Below are 13,885 nucleotides of genomic sequence, written 5' to 3'. Positions count from 1 at the left end.
GTGCAACCTAAATGCCTCAGGAAATATTGGCAATTTGATAAAGTGGAATTAAAGTGACAAGAGATGACAGAGGTGCCACAATAATAAGTAAACCTGCCTCAGAAGCAACAGCCCCTTGGCCCATGTGGATGGTACAGCAGCTGACTGCTCTGGGGGGAGACTTGGCAGGCTTTTCTCTAAAGCTAGACTCCTGTTAGTTGAGAAGACTGAACAGTGCCCCTGCCTCTCTCCAGGACCTGGCAGCATCCAGAATAGCTTTGATTTTCTTTTCAGCTTTGTATTTTTCTTATAATCTTTCTTTGCTTTTTCTCTTCCCATGTGTTCTTCATTTGTAGAAGTAGTTCAGCCCCTCTGTCTCTACCATTGCCTGTGTTCCTCACTCATATCTCATTGATAGAATTTTTAAAAAATGTAAACACTTCAGTAATGTTCCTTCCCTAGATACCCTCTTCCACCTGCCTCTCTCTTCCTTGATAGTGTCTTACGTAGACCAGACTGGCCTCATACTCACTGTGTAACTGGGGGTGACCTTGAACTTCTGCTCCTCCTGCCTGTACCCCTGGAGTGCTCCAATTGCAGGCTTGTGCCACCATGGCTAGATAATATGGTGCAGGGGATCCACCTCAGGACTTCCTGCATGCCAGGCAAGCACCCTACTGATGAGCCACACCTCAGTCCTTCCTCTTCTAATTCCATGCCTCCCTTTGTTCCATTTTGCTAGACAGTGATGCTCACTTGGAGTTGAGTTCTTTCCCTGTTGCATCCTGGGCTGATTGGAAAAACCATGACAGTCCCCACCCAGTCAAAGATCCCTGGGAGATGCTGCTATTTTTAAATTTTTATTTTATCTATTATTATTTTGTAATATATATACCATGACACACATGTGGTGTCAGAGGACAACTTTTAGGAGTTGCTTCTCTACTTTTGCCATCTGTCCCAGGGACTTAAGGTATCAGGCTTGGTGGCCCCTAGAGGAGACTCGGCAGAGTGAGAAGACATTCCCCCTTTTCCCCTTTGCTCCTGTTTTTCTGTGTCTTGGCTATCTGCTTTTGGGGGGCCACCAGAAAGCTCACTGTCACTTGGAAAACCTCACCTGGTTGTATATGGGGCATTTTAAGGTACCCAGATATGATCTTATTTTGTTCCTTTCACTTCCAACCCTGCAAATTAGCAGGGCTCTTGAGAATGTCCTCATACCAAACGTGGTCCTTCCATCTCCTTGGATCTCCTGGAAGATGTCACTGGAAGATATGACAGGCATGTGGAGTGCAGTACCCTGATACTTGATATTAGACTATGGATATTGGCTCCCCACAGGTGAATGCCACAGAACTAATGTGGATTCAGCAAAGGTGATGGGAGGTAACCCATCACGCTGCATCCCTGCTTGGCTGTGTACAGCTGCACAGGCATGACATTACAGCACCTGTGTTTCTGCTTGGGGAACTGAGACATTTGAATTCATTTTTATTTGTGGTGTAAAATCCATCTGAATTTCAGGCTATGATGAGGACGGTGATTCTGGTGATGAGCACAGAGGCTGGGGCATCAGTCAGAGAGAGTCTGTCAGTGGAAGACAAGAGCCCATTTGTCAAAGGCTGTAAACACAGGCAGGGCTTCATTTCCTCACTTATCACCTGGCCTGGGGCAGCCAAACAGCTTTAGATCTGCCAGGAAATTTAAGGAAGGCTTTTGAGTAGTTCTGAAAGTTACAGCTCAAGTTTCCTTTGTGTAGGATTGAAGCTGTGATGGTCAAAAAAAGCTGATGTGCTCTGCCTAGCATTGCCTACTCAGAATGCATTTTTGGCCAGCACTTGTTTTGGGTGAGAAGCCAGAAATAGTCCAAAACAATGGTATCAGCAGGTATGGAGAGTCCATTCCTGTTTTGTAGTGGATGTAAATCAGAGCTCCCAAGGATAACTCTTAACCCATCCTGGATGGTCTTTTTGTTGATGCAATGGTCTGTGTGTCATCCATGTCTCTATAAGTAACTTCTCACTCATGCACCATAAATAAGCCTGATGATCCCACTGCGTCGCCATGTTGGATTTCAGTCAAATTGTTCATTTGGCCTCTCATTGTGCTCTGTCTAGATGGTTGTCCACATCTCCCCACAAAAGCTACACAGCAGGTGGTATTCCAGGCTGGGTACAAATCTAGACATTTGTGTCAAGCTGCGTGACAAATGAATGGAGGTCCTAAGAACTGGGGCTCAAGATACAGTGAAAAACAGGGCTTGAGGATGAGATGGAAAATGGGCCAGGCTGGCAAAGGAAACTCAATAAGCATGGAGAGTACTCAACCCATTGCATGGAATACAATCAAATTTACACTGAATCTGGCAAAGCCTTGAAAAGGGATCAAGGGGTTAAACACACTGTCCTGGCCTTGGGATGTCTACGCAGTGTTTGCTTAGACATCTTTGCTTCTCTGTTCATTCTGCTTGGTTCGGGACTTTCATCTGCTCATTCATGATCTTGCCAGGGAGGTGCCATCCTATCTCCATGTTCCTTGGCTTTTCTCATCACTCACATTTTGTAGCTCATGCTAGTTCCCCCAAGGTTGTGACTTGTCCTCAGCCACTGTTGATGCCACACATATCTCATTCCCAGTGGATGAAACCTAGCCTTTGCCTCTGTTTTGGAATAATCATTGACACAGTTTCTCAGGGATCCCAAACTGAATTTGAACTCACGGTGGAGCCAAAGACAGTCCTGAACTCCCGACCCTCCCATTCCTGACCCTCCTGTTTCTATATCTTCAATGCTGAAATCACAGGTGTGCACCATCATACCTGGTTTATGTGGTACTGGATTTATAATCCATGCATGTTAGGCATATCTACATATGTATCTATCAGCTGATTCTCATTCCTAGCCTCCTGAATGAGTTTTCTTCAGAGGAGAAAACAGACAATAACAGCAGCATCTAGTTGACACTTACAGAATGCCAAGGGCAGGTTTTAGTTCTTCATATTTAGTTTTTTATCAAACATTTGCCAAGGGCCTTGTGAGCCATACAATTTTTGTTCCCAAATGAGACTAGAGATGGAAGCAGATTAGTAAAGGTGCCTCAGATCCCTCAGGGGTAGGGAGAGATGGGTTTCAGCACAGGTAGTGCTCCATTGACTCCTGACCACTAAGCTGCATTTCCTATTATGCAGTCCCATGGGAAGGCTAAACAAAACAAAATCAGTGCATGCTGCTCAAGAGGTCACTCTTCCTAGCATTTGAAGAGCTTCCACACACGAGAATCTTTGTAAAGAGGTTCTCAACAGAGCAGAAGCAACTAGGGCCAATACAAAACAATACTCCGTGATGCCTTCCTGTGATCAGCATCCTCTCATTTGCTCACACTAAGGTATTGTCTAAGTTCTCAATGCACAGACACTTCAGGCTCTCTGGGGTGGAGGGTCCCTGCCAATGTTTGTCTTCCCAGGATAGCTGGGAGTTAGCTTCATAGATAAGAGTTTGAGTTCAGAATGCCTTTATGTGCCTGCCTTTTATATGCTATCTGCAGGTTAAGTCTTAACTTTGAAAATGAGATACTAGGCAAGCATCTCTTTTTCATGTGTTTTAGGAAAGTCTGAGGATGGTAGTGAGCTCGGGACAGGAAGACACAGGTGAAACTGATGGAGTGTCTACAAGGGGGTTGGGGTGTCAAGTTAAATCAGTCTCCCATGGGCCAGGAACTCAACTGTCAGATGATGAGGGGGCACTGGGCACACACTGCAGTACTGCTAGCCCAGATGGAGCCCAGAGTGTGCAGGAGGGAGTGTGGAGCAGGCTGTCGGATACACACTCCTCTTGGCCTTGAAGCTGCTTGTAAGAAGCCCCTTCACAGAGCTCTGGGTTCACAGAATGGATATTAGCTTAGCTCAGGTTCTCAAATGCCAAGGTTTGAACACCAGCCTGGCAGCTTCCAGGCTGTTGCATTCCTCAAGTGCCCATGAGAACATGGAAATGGAGATGAGACACATTCTGTGGTCTTGGTGTGTGGTGATACATTGTGCACCCTAATAAAATTTGCTGAGACAAAGGAACAAGTTGCTGCCATTTCTCATCTCACCAACTCCGTGAATCCTCTGACTAAAGGTCAGTCTTTAGCCAAAAGGGCTCCAGCCAAAAAAGCCTTTAGTTCCTGTCTCCTCACACCTTATATACCCTTCTCCACCCAGGCATTACTTCCTTACTAGTGCTAGGATTAATGGCGTGTGTGCTTCCTAAATACTGGGAACAAAGGTGTGAGATTTCAAGGACTGGGATTAAAGGTGTGTGACTCCCAAGTACTGGGATTAAAGGTGTGTGCCACCACTGCCTGGCTCTGTTTCTCTCCTAGACTGAGTCAATCTAGACAAATCTGCCTCCTAAGTGCTAGAATTAAAGGTGTGTGTCACCACTGCCTAGCCTCTATGTTTTATCTAGTGGCTTATTCTGTTCTCCGATCTTCAGGCACACAATATATCACTACATTGGACACACTTGAGGCTCTCGCCTGCTCTTCTGGTTGGGTGGAAGGCTACGTTCCAGAGTTCAAGTTGCCTCATTAGTTTATTATGTTTTTGTAGAATTTTGAGATGGGGATTCTGTATAGGCAGATCAGGTCTGAAACTTAGTGTAGCCCAGGTTTGCCTGGGACTCAAGAATCTCTTCTCTTAGATTTCAGAGTACCTAGAATTGCAAGTAAGCACCATGGTCCAGCTTATTAGGACATGGTTTTCCTTTTACTTTTTAACGTTGACTCAGTGGTTAACCCTTCTCATGAGACCAGAGAAGGTACATCTGGGACCTGTTAGTAAACGACAAAGTAAATAACAAAGTTTCTACTCTATCCCAAGTCCCCAGTTTCTATAGAATTTAGGCATCTTGTAGATTTTTCAAGTCTGGATAAGGCTGTGCCGAAATGGTTTTTAAGCATTGATTTCAGTGGCTTCCATTCTGATTGGTTGTGACCCTGCCAGAATGCCCCAGCTGATAACAGCGACTGGAAGTGAGAAATAGGAGTTCTGCCAGAACAAATGCATGATCCATTGAGGATGCCTGCAGAGGGTAAAGGTATGGGAGCAGTGGTATATGTGTTACATATAGATCTTTTGCCCAAACTAATGACGTGTGGTTGATTAGTGATATCTCCAGAGGGTAAAGGAGCAACTATACACACACACACACACACACACACACACACACACACACACACACACACACAAGCTTGTTTTTTTTATTAGAGATGTCTGTAGAGAATGAAGGAATGGGAGCAGTAGTACATGTGCTATGTATAGGCTTTTCCTGTCACCAAACCTGGCATCCCATGACTGAAACAAACCAATGGCCCTGTACTTTAGCCCAAGGTGGAAGAGAAGATTCATCTTTATACATCAACCCTTTTGAGCATATCTGTTTTTCTTATTACACTATAGATGTGCACCGTACCAAAGCACTGATGTTTTCGTGGATCTCACCAGTAGGGCCTTCCATCAGTTATCCTTGCATAGACTCTGGAAAAGCCTGCTGCTCTAAGGATCCCACTGTGGTGATGAGCAATCTGATTTCAGCTTCAGATGAACAGGGCTATGTTTTGATCCCTTAATTTTAAAAGCATGGTTTGTCTTCTCTTCATAATTACGTATTAACTGGGGCTGAGTTGCTTGCATTTTAATATCATTAATTACAGCTATTGCTTTCATTTGTCATTTATTTTGCTTAAGAGAAGCCAGACCATTCCTTTGTATATTTTTAGTGATGCTTTCTTTCTCTAAACTCTGAATTAAAATGTATTTAAGAAATGCTTAATTAAGTGCAAGCTGTTTTTTTGAGGACAGTTCTGTCATCTCTTTTTCTTAATAGGAAAAAAAATACAACCAAAAAAAGGCCAGTAGCTTTTTACATGATGAGCAGAGAGAGCACTAATTAATTTTTCTTTCTCTTCTGTTGGTTCATTTTATTATCCTGGTCTCGATGTATGATTGGGTGTCTTCACACATTAGATAGAACGCACAGGCTGTCCAAACGTGATTTATGTTGTCCTGGAGCTTTTGCAGAGTTCAGCTGAAATTTTCTTCCTGTTGATGAAGGTCAGAAACCCCTGAGATGATGCTATCCATCTCAGCAACTAGGTTGCTGAAATGATTTTTGATGGGACCTCAGGCAACATCAGCAGAACTTGGGGGAGGCATACCTCTGGGGTGGTGCCTCTGTGCACATGAACACTTGCAGCGCACACCTCTCAAGTTCCTATGGTGAGTTTGTAAAAATCAATTTACTAGGCTTTCTTTGTTGGTATGCACTTGTTTTATCATCTTTCTAGATTTTTTGATGTATAGTTGCCAAATAAAATCTTTGTATAGTTTTTGTGTGCTTCAGGCATAAGCCTATTGTTTTGATATTCATATGTATTATGAAGTAATTCCACAAGCAAGATGCAAGATAATTAATATATCCATCATATGGATTTCTCTCTTTTTTTTCTCTCTCTCTCTCTCTTGTTCTCGATATATATATATATATCTCGAGATCCTTTTCTTCTTGCAATGTCACACTATGGAGTACAGGCAATGAATTTACAGTCCTCTTGCCTCAGCCTCCCGAGGGCTTGGCTTATCAATAGACACATGCTTAGCTTCTGTCTTCTTTCTTTGTGTGTGAAGGTGTTTGATATGAACATCTAAGATTATATTTTTTAGCATATTTTCTGTTTTATTCTTAAACTAAGGATTTTTTAAGGGGAGAGGACATTCTAGGGTTGTATAGAGAGAAGGAAGAAGAGAGGAAGGGAGGGAGGAAAGGAATGAAGAAATTTAGCTTTATTTCTGATTGCATCTCACACAAATACATAACTGCTTCATGGACTTCAGATGGCCCCAAATCAATGAGGGGATGGCTCAGAGACATGGGATACATGCAGAAGAAGGAAGCAGTGATGGAGATGGAGGCAGAGGCCAGAGTGATGCAGATTAAATCCGAGGAGCCAGTGATGGAGGACCACTCTCAGAGTCAGGAAGAGGCGAGGAAAGAATGGTTCTGCTGGAGCCCTAGTTTTAGATACTCAGGTTTCAAAATCTTAAGGAAATTCCCTGGGCTATAACTGTGGTCATTCATTGTAGAAGCTCTGAGAAACTAATACATACATTTCCTAGTGGAGCAGAACAGCCTAGAAGATCAATCACAGACTTACCACAAACACACCTACATGCACGTACAACATGTACACACATATGTACACATCACATATGTACACACATTTGAGTAGCATGTACAGCACACAACAGATACATGCACCACTTGTGTACTCATGTCCACATATCACACATGCACACATGTACACATAGCATATACACACATGTATGTACTTCTGGGCACACACACACTTAGAGCATGTGAATTTACATGTATGTATCACACACAAATTTCATACATGTCCCTATTTCAACTTGGCCATATTACAAAGACCTTGGAGGACATCTGAGCAGGCTTCTTGTTCATGTAGCAACGCTTGAGACTAGTACACTGAGAAAGGGAAATTCCAGTCACTGGACCCTTGGACAAAGGCCTGCCATGATGAAGGATCAAGTACCATGTCACCTTCCTATAAATTCCAGAATGTTTTTGCATTATGGTGATAATTCCTATTTTATGCAGGTTGGTCACAGCCATCCTGGTTCAAAGTAGATGCTCCATCAACATTTAAGTTGCAGGAGGCTGTAGTAGCATTTCAGAGGGTGTGTAAGGGGTAGGAAGGGCCTGTCAGGGTCTGATGCCCTGTGGATGAAGAGACCTAGATCTCATCTAGATATCAATTCACTTTGTTTCTGTGCATTCTGAATACATGTGCACACATGCATATATGGCACTCAGACACACATGAGAACAAATAGCATACAGCATAAGGTGATATTGAATACTGAGTAACATGGTGGGTGGCTAGCCAAGCGTGAGTCTGAGTCAAAATTTGCTTGCTCACAGACAGCAGATATTCCATTGCTCATATAGGCATCCCCAAATTAGGGGTGCCTAACACACTTGACGTTACTTAAAAGCCCTTCTATAATGTGGGGCCAATAGGCCAATAGGAGTGTGGACACTTTCAAAGATGTAGACAGAAATGAAATGCTTCTATGGAGACTAGAATTTTTTATTTCATTACTCTTAAGTTCAAAATGGGCTCATTGCCCCCAAAAGGCAACTGACATCAAAGATCCAAAAGAGAAAGTTTTACAGATCCAACATAAATTAAGAACTGCATATCACAAACATCAGGGAACTGGAATTAAATAAAAATTAAGCCTGAAGCAGTGTAATGACCCAGAAGTTCATTATGCAGCCTTACATTTTCAATCAAAGATCAAATCTCATTAAAAGTGTGGCTTTGATTAGGAGAAAAGTTTGGACCACTCCAGCATTGGACGGCTCTAACCATGAACAGACAGGTGGTGGGATCTTTGCTTCCGTTTTCTTGACTTTAAGGATAGTGAGGAATTTATCTGGTGACATCGTGACAAAGATGATTAGTGCAAAGAAATACTGAACAGAAATAGCAAAGACTTTATATGTCTACCAGTGACGTTTGCCTGCTAAATGGAGTGTTTATAAAGTGTGTGTGTGTGTGTGTGTGTGTGTGTGTGTGTGTGTGTGTGTGTGTGTGTGTATGTGTGTGTGTGCACTTGTCTGTGTAGGTGTACCTGTTTGTATACATGTGTGTGCAGAGGCCGGAAGTCGTCAACTGAATTTCTTCCTCTATCTTTTCTCATCTTGCTTTTGATGTGGGGTGTCCCTTTTAGCCTGGAGCTCGCTGTTTTGACTAGCTTGGCTGACCAGCAAACCCCAGGGGTCCTCCTGCCTCTACACACCCAGTGAGGAGCTCACAGGCACACAGCTCCACAACTGGCATTTACATGGGTGCTGGAGATTCTCGTGCTTGTGTGACAAGCATGTTACCAGCTGAACCATCTCCCCAGCCTCTAGTCTGCTATAATTTCAGGGAAGAAATTTCATGTGTTACTAGACAGGTTGAGCACTACATGACCAAACAGAATATCAGTGCCAATGTGGAGCAGGAGATGTAGGACTTCAACCATATGTTTCTCCCAGGAAAGACAGGGAGAAGAAATGAAAATCACTTAACTGACATATTTCCTTTTAGCCTATACATTTTCACTCTGTAGTCTATATAAAAATATTATAGATGGGCTGAGGATCCGGGTAGAATAAAGGAAGAGAAAAGAGAAAGCCAGATGTATGCTAGCATCCCCTCTGCTTCTCAGCTTGCTGTTAAGTAGACAGCTCCCCCTGTCCAGCATGTCCTCCTGTCCATGATGGACAGAACCTTCTGAGACCATGAGCTGAAATTAATGCTTCCTCCTTTCAGTTGTCTATGCCAGGTGTTTTAGGCACAATGAAAAGTAATAGGTATTACTTACATCTATGTTTTTATTTCTTTTTTTGCCAATTAAAACAATTTTTAAAAAATAACATAGCAAAAACAAGGCTAGAAAAAGTTCCCCAGAGGTTTTCTGATAATAAAACAATCTCTTATCTTTTGAGGATAGGTCATAGGCTTGCTTTTCCCTTAATGATGTACTTCTCAGAAATACCACAGCTAAGGCACACAATGCATGGAATGGATGGAGGGAATCCTTTGTTCTCAGAGTAGAAGTTCCAACTGATTGAGAGCAGCGCCCACTTTTCCCATCTGAGCTCAGGAAGTTAATCACTGGCCAGGAATTGTTGATGGGGCTCACTGTGCAGCTCATCCAGGGGGCCAGCTGAGGCCCGGTGGCCCAGTGGCCCAGTGGCCCAGTGGCTTACAGGGTGTTTCCAGGTGATACCTGGAGTCTTACCCTCTGAAAACAAAGTGATTTGGGAGGTGCTGCAGGGTGTTGTGGAACACAACTGAGCCACACAGTGGCATGTCACTGGTGCATCTCAGCACCACTCTCATGCTTGCTAATCTTTCTAATAGAGACCCGAGCTTCTAGCAGACAGTGAGGACCTAAGAAGAAAGAAATATTGCCGCTTTCAATTTATTTAATCTAGGATTCTATTTGTGGCAGATTTGCAGGGTGATAATATTACCAGGTAGTGCCCTGAAAGTTTATTATAGCAGAAAGGAGCCCCTTGAAAGGGAAGAAATGAGCACCATGGTAAGGTGACCCAAGGATAAGTCACGTTATGTCAGTGAGCCGATCCCAGAAGATGTTCCTGTCATGCTGGGGGACAATGAAGGGGGACACTTCTTGGTCCTTCTTCAACATCACTGCATCCCTTCATGGCTCAGACTTACTTTCCCGAGCTTCATAATCATGTCTAGATCATGATTTCAGGTCACATTCATTTTTAAAATGTTTTATTTGCTCTTTTGCCTTATTTTCTTAAATTTATGTTTTTAGAATTTCATGCATGAATGCACAGTACCTGTTTCATATCTAACCCACCACCTCCCCTCTTTGACATCTAGGTCCTTCCATGTTCCTCTTCTTCCCTCTAGAATTCATGACTTCTTCATATATATCACATTTGGGGGCTTATTCCTGAAGTAAACTGGCTTTCCCTCTATCAGAAGCCATTGACAGTTGATAACCTTTCATCTACAGCTGGGTTTTAGAAAATTTTCCCCATACATGTTGGCATGTCAACTGGTGTGATTATTATGCAGGTCTTGTTTATGCATTCGTATTGTTAGAGATTCCCCGTTGTGTGCAGAGGACACTGTGTAGCTGCAGGCTTCCATGTTCTCTGGCGCTTCCAATATCTCTGCCCCTTCTGAGATGTTCCCTGTGTCTCAAGTATATGGATTGTGTTGCAATCGTACCAACTGGGTTTGGGTACTGCATCATCACTTCCTGTATTTTGAGCAGTTGTGGGTCTCTGCAGTAGTTTCTGCGAGTACAAGACAAAGCTCCTCTGATGGTGAGATGTGTACCCCTCAGTGTTGTGAGATGGGAGCTACAGATGTATTGGTGTTTCCCTAGCTGGGGGTAAACATTCCCAGTGATCCCTTCTCCCTCAGGATGTAGTTTTCTTATTTTTCTATGCTGTGTACAAATGTCCTAGATACGTTTTATTTTGTTTTGTTTTCATTTTGTTTTGTTTTTGTTTTTCGAGACAGGGTTTTTCTGTAGCTTTGGAGCCTGTCCTGAAACTCACTCTGTGACCAGACTGGCCTTGAACTTACAGAGATCTGCCTGGCTCTGCCTCCTGAGGGCTGGGATTAAAGGTGTGCACCGCGACAACCCAGAAACTTCTAACTTTCTTTGATCACATTCTCATATCAAAAATTTGAAATGTAGAAACAGTGGACCCTCTAAGTCTAAACTGATAACCCACTCATCCAGGGACACTTGAGTGTGCTTCCTGAGGAAGCCATGGATTCCCTGCCTGCGCATGTGAGCTCTATTCTTTCTGCTTCTCATTTCTGTTTGTCAACTGTCAGTTCACAGTTCATGGGGCGGCAGGGAGAGGCAAATACTAAAATCTCTTTTGTAAACAAATACTAGAATCCTTCACACAAAACCATAGTTTCCTGTTGTTTACTTTCTGAGCTTTGCCTGATGTACTCACAGATCTTATTAAAGCAATGCTTTTGTGTGAGAGGCCAGGCTGGGTGGTTCAGAGTTTATACTTTGGGCTGGGACATGGCTCAGTACAATCTTTCTGGACTTAGAGAAGTCTTAGAAATCTGGTCTGTCTGACCTGTGACATCCTCACCCATAAGATGGGGTCGCAAGAGAATGACCACCTTGAATATTGGTTGAGAACAAAAAGCACCAAGATAGCAATTAGGGTGGAGCTTCCCATATCCTCAGGGACTGATGAAACTGTAACCATGGCAACCGGTACCCTTCATCTCTGCATCTTCTTTGACCTCTTCATGGATGAGGTGGTAGGTTCTCATTTACAGTAACTACACATGTTGGGCTTACGCTCTCATTCTGCTTTTCAAATGTCCAAGTTAAATTCACCAGGAAACAGGCAATAGTGGGTGATGACTGATGCGGGCAGCCACTATCATTATAATTTAAATTGTTATGTTTTCCCCCATGTAAGATAGAACACAGTGGCAAGTGGGCTTTACACTCTATCCAGTAAGTGTTGTAATATTAAACATATTATATAATTTATATAACTATTAAAATACCTGTATGTTTCCGAATAAACTGTCTGACTGTCCTGGATCTTCATGCTGAGGACAGAATTCCATCAGTTCTCCCATGAATATCACAATATAAGTGTAGATGGAGCATGATGCTGATTGCACCTTAGTAACTTTTAGTATGACTTACAGAAAATTTCCAGTCTTTGTGGTAGTCTCAGGGTCAGCAAAACTTTATCTTCTAATCCAGTCTTGGTTAAAATTCTTCCCTACATCCCTTGATGGTGAGATGCCCTCAGGAGAATACAGAGTGTAGCCAGATTTCACAGAAGCAGTCAGCTGATGAATGTGTGTGGTCAGCACTGTTTTTAGAGCAGGAGACATGTATGCATAGGTGTCTGCCATCACCATAAGAGTTTAATGGGTAAAACAATCAAAATAACAAACTTCACTTATTTTAGTCTGTCGGTTAAAGATGTAGGCAAACAAACACTCTGTGAGGGCAAGACTGCTTCTCTCTCTTCTCCAGACTCAGGAAACAAAGCCAATTTGCCACCAACAACACATCTTTGTCAAGTAAATTAAATGTTGTTCACGTGATTGTCTGGGTCACAGCAACTTTCCTCTCTGTAGTTCCACCCTCACCTCTGTAATGCGAAATTGTAGCATCAGGACACATCACTGCATGTTTCTCACCTTAACTACCAACAGACCGGTCTCAGCGCCTTAGTGAGAATTCAGTTCTCGGGTGCAGTTCTGAAAGCTGGCCACAAGAGGCGCCATTTCTAGGCACATCTCCATAGGTCCCAGTTTAAACTACAACAGAAAATGGTTGAAGAAGGTACTTCATTTTCAGGAAAGAGAAACTTGGAACTTGATGTTAATTACACCGGACATATTTTTTTTATCAGTATGTTTCATAATGGCTTGGAGCTTTCGTGTGGGTCGTGTGCACGGCCTGTGGGGACAGGTGCATGGCAGGATCCCTGACCTCCACACATGAATGCTGGCAGTGTCTCATTTTCCCATTTTGAAAACCCAGATTGTTGCTAGAGAGTCCCACATGCCCCTTGAGGGGAAAAGTGTTCCATTTGAGACACTAACTGATACACAATAGTGTTAACATTAATGTAGGTTCTCTGTGGTGTTTCAGTGTGAACTTTTTACAATGTATTTTCAAAACAAACCAAAGAAGAATGAAGAAGAAAAGAAAGGAAAGGAAAGAGGGGCCGGAGATGTGGGCTAGTTGGGAAGGTGCCTTCCACACAAGCATGAGGATTTGAACTCCAGAAGCCACAAAAAAAGGGAGTCACAGTGGTTCATTCTTCCACTGCCAGCACTGCAGAGGCAGAGCTCAGATCCCTCGGTTTTGCTGGCCAGCCAACCTAGCATAACCAAGCAGTGAGGATAGAAAGGCATGACTTACTCAGTAAAGTGGTGCTGTGGAAGCGTTGAGGGCCTGTGCTCCGTCCCCAGCACCAACGTAAGAATGCCAAGTGTGGTGAAGTGTGCTCTTCTAGGCATGGCGGGGGAGGCCGACACAGAAGGGTCTCTGGGGCTCAGTGCCAGCCCTTCTAACCAAGTCAGTGGTTAAGGTGAAAAGCAATAAAGACTGCTGACATGCACCTCCGCCTTACACACACACACACACACACACACACACACACACACACACACACACACACAAGAACACATAGACATGAGTTTTAAAAAGCCAGTGAGAAAAGTACTGTTGTAAAGCAAAAGAGACAAAGGGGGCTTAGCTGGAGACAGTCTTGAATCAATAGTTTAAAGGCTC

The sequence above is a fragment of the Peromyscus maniculatus genome, chromosome 8 (assembly GCF_049852395.1).
Source record: "Peromyscus maniculatus bairdii isolate BWxNUB_F1_BW_parent chromosome 8, HU_Pman_BW_mat_3.1, whole genome shotgun sequence".
Lineage (NCBI taxonomy): Eukaryota > Metazoa > Chordata > Mammalia > Rodentia > Cricetidae > Peromyscus > Peromyscus maniculatus.
The sequence above is the reverse complement of the archived record's forward strand: the minus strand, read 5'-3'. Positions refer to the sequence as shown.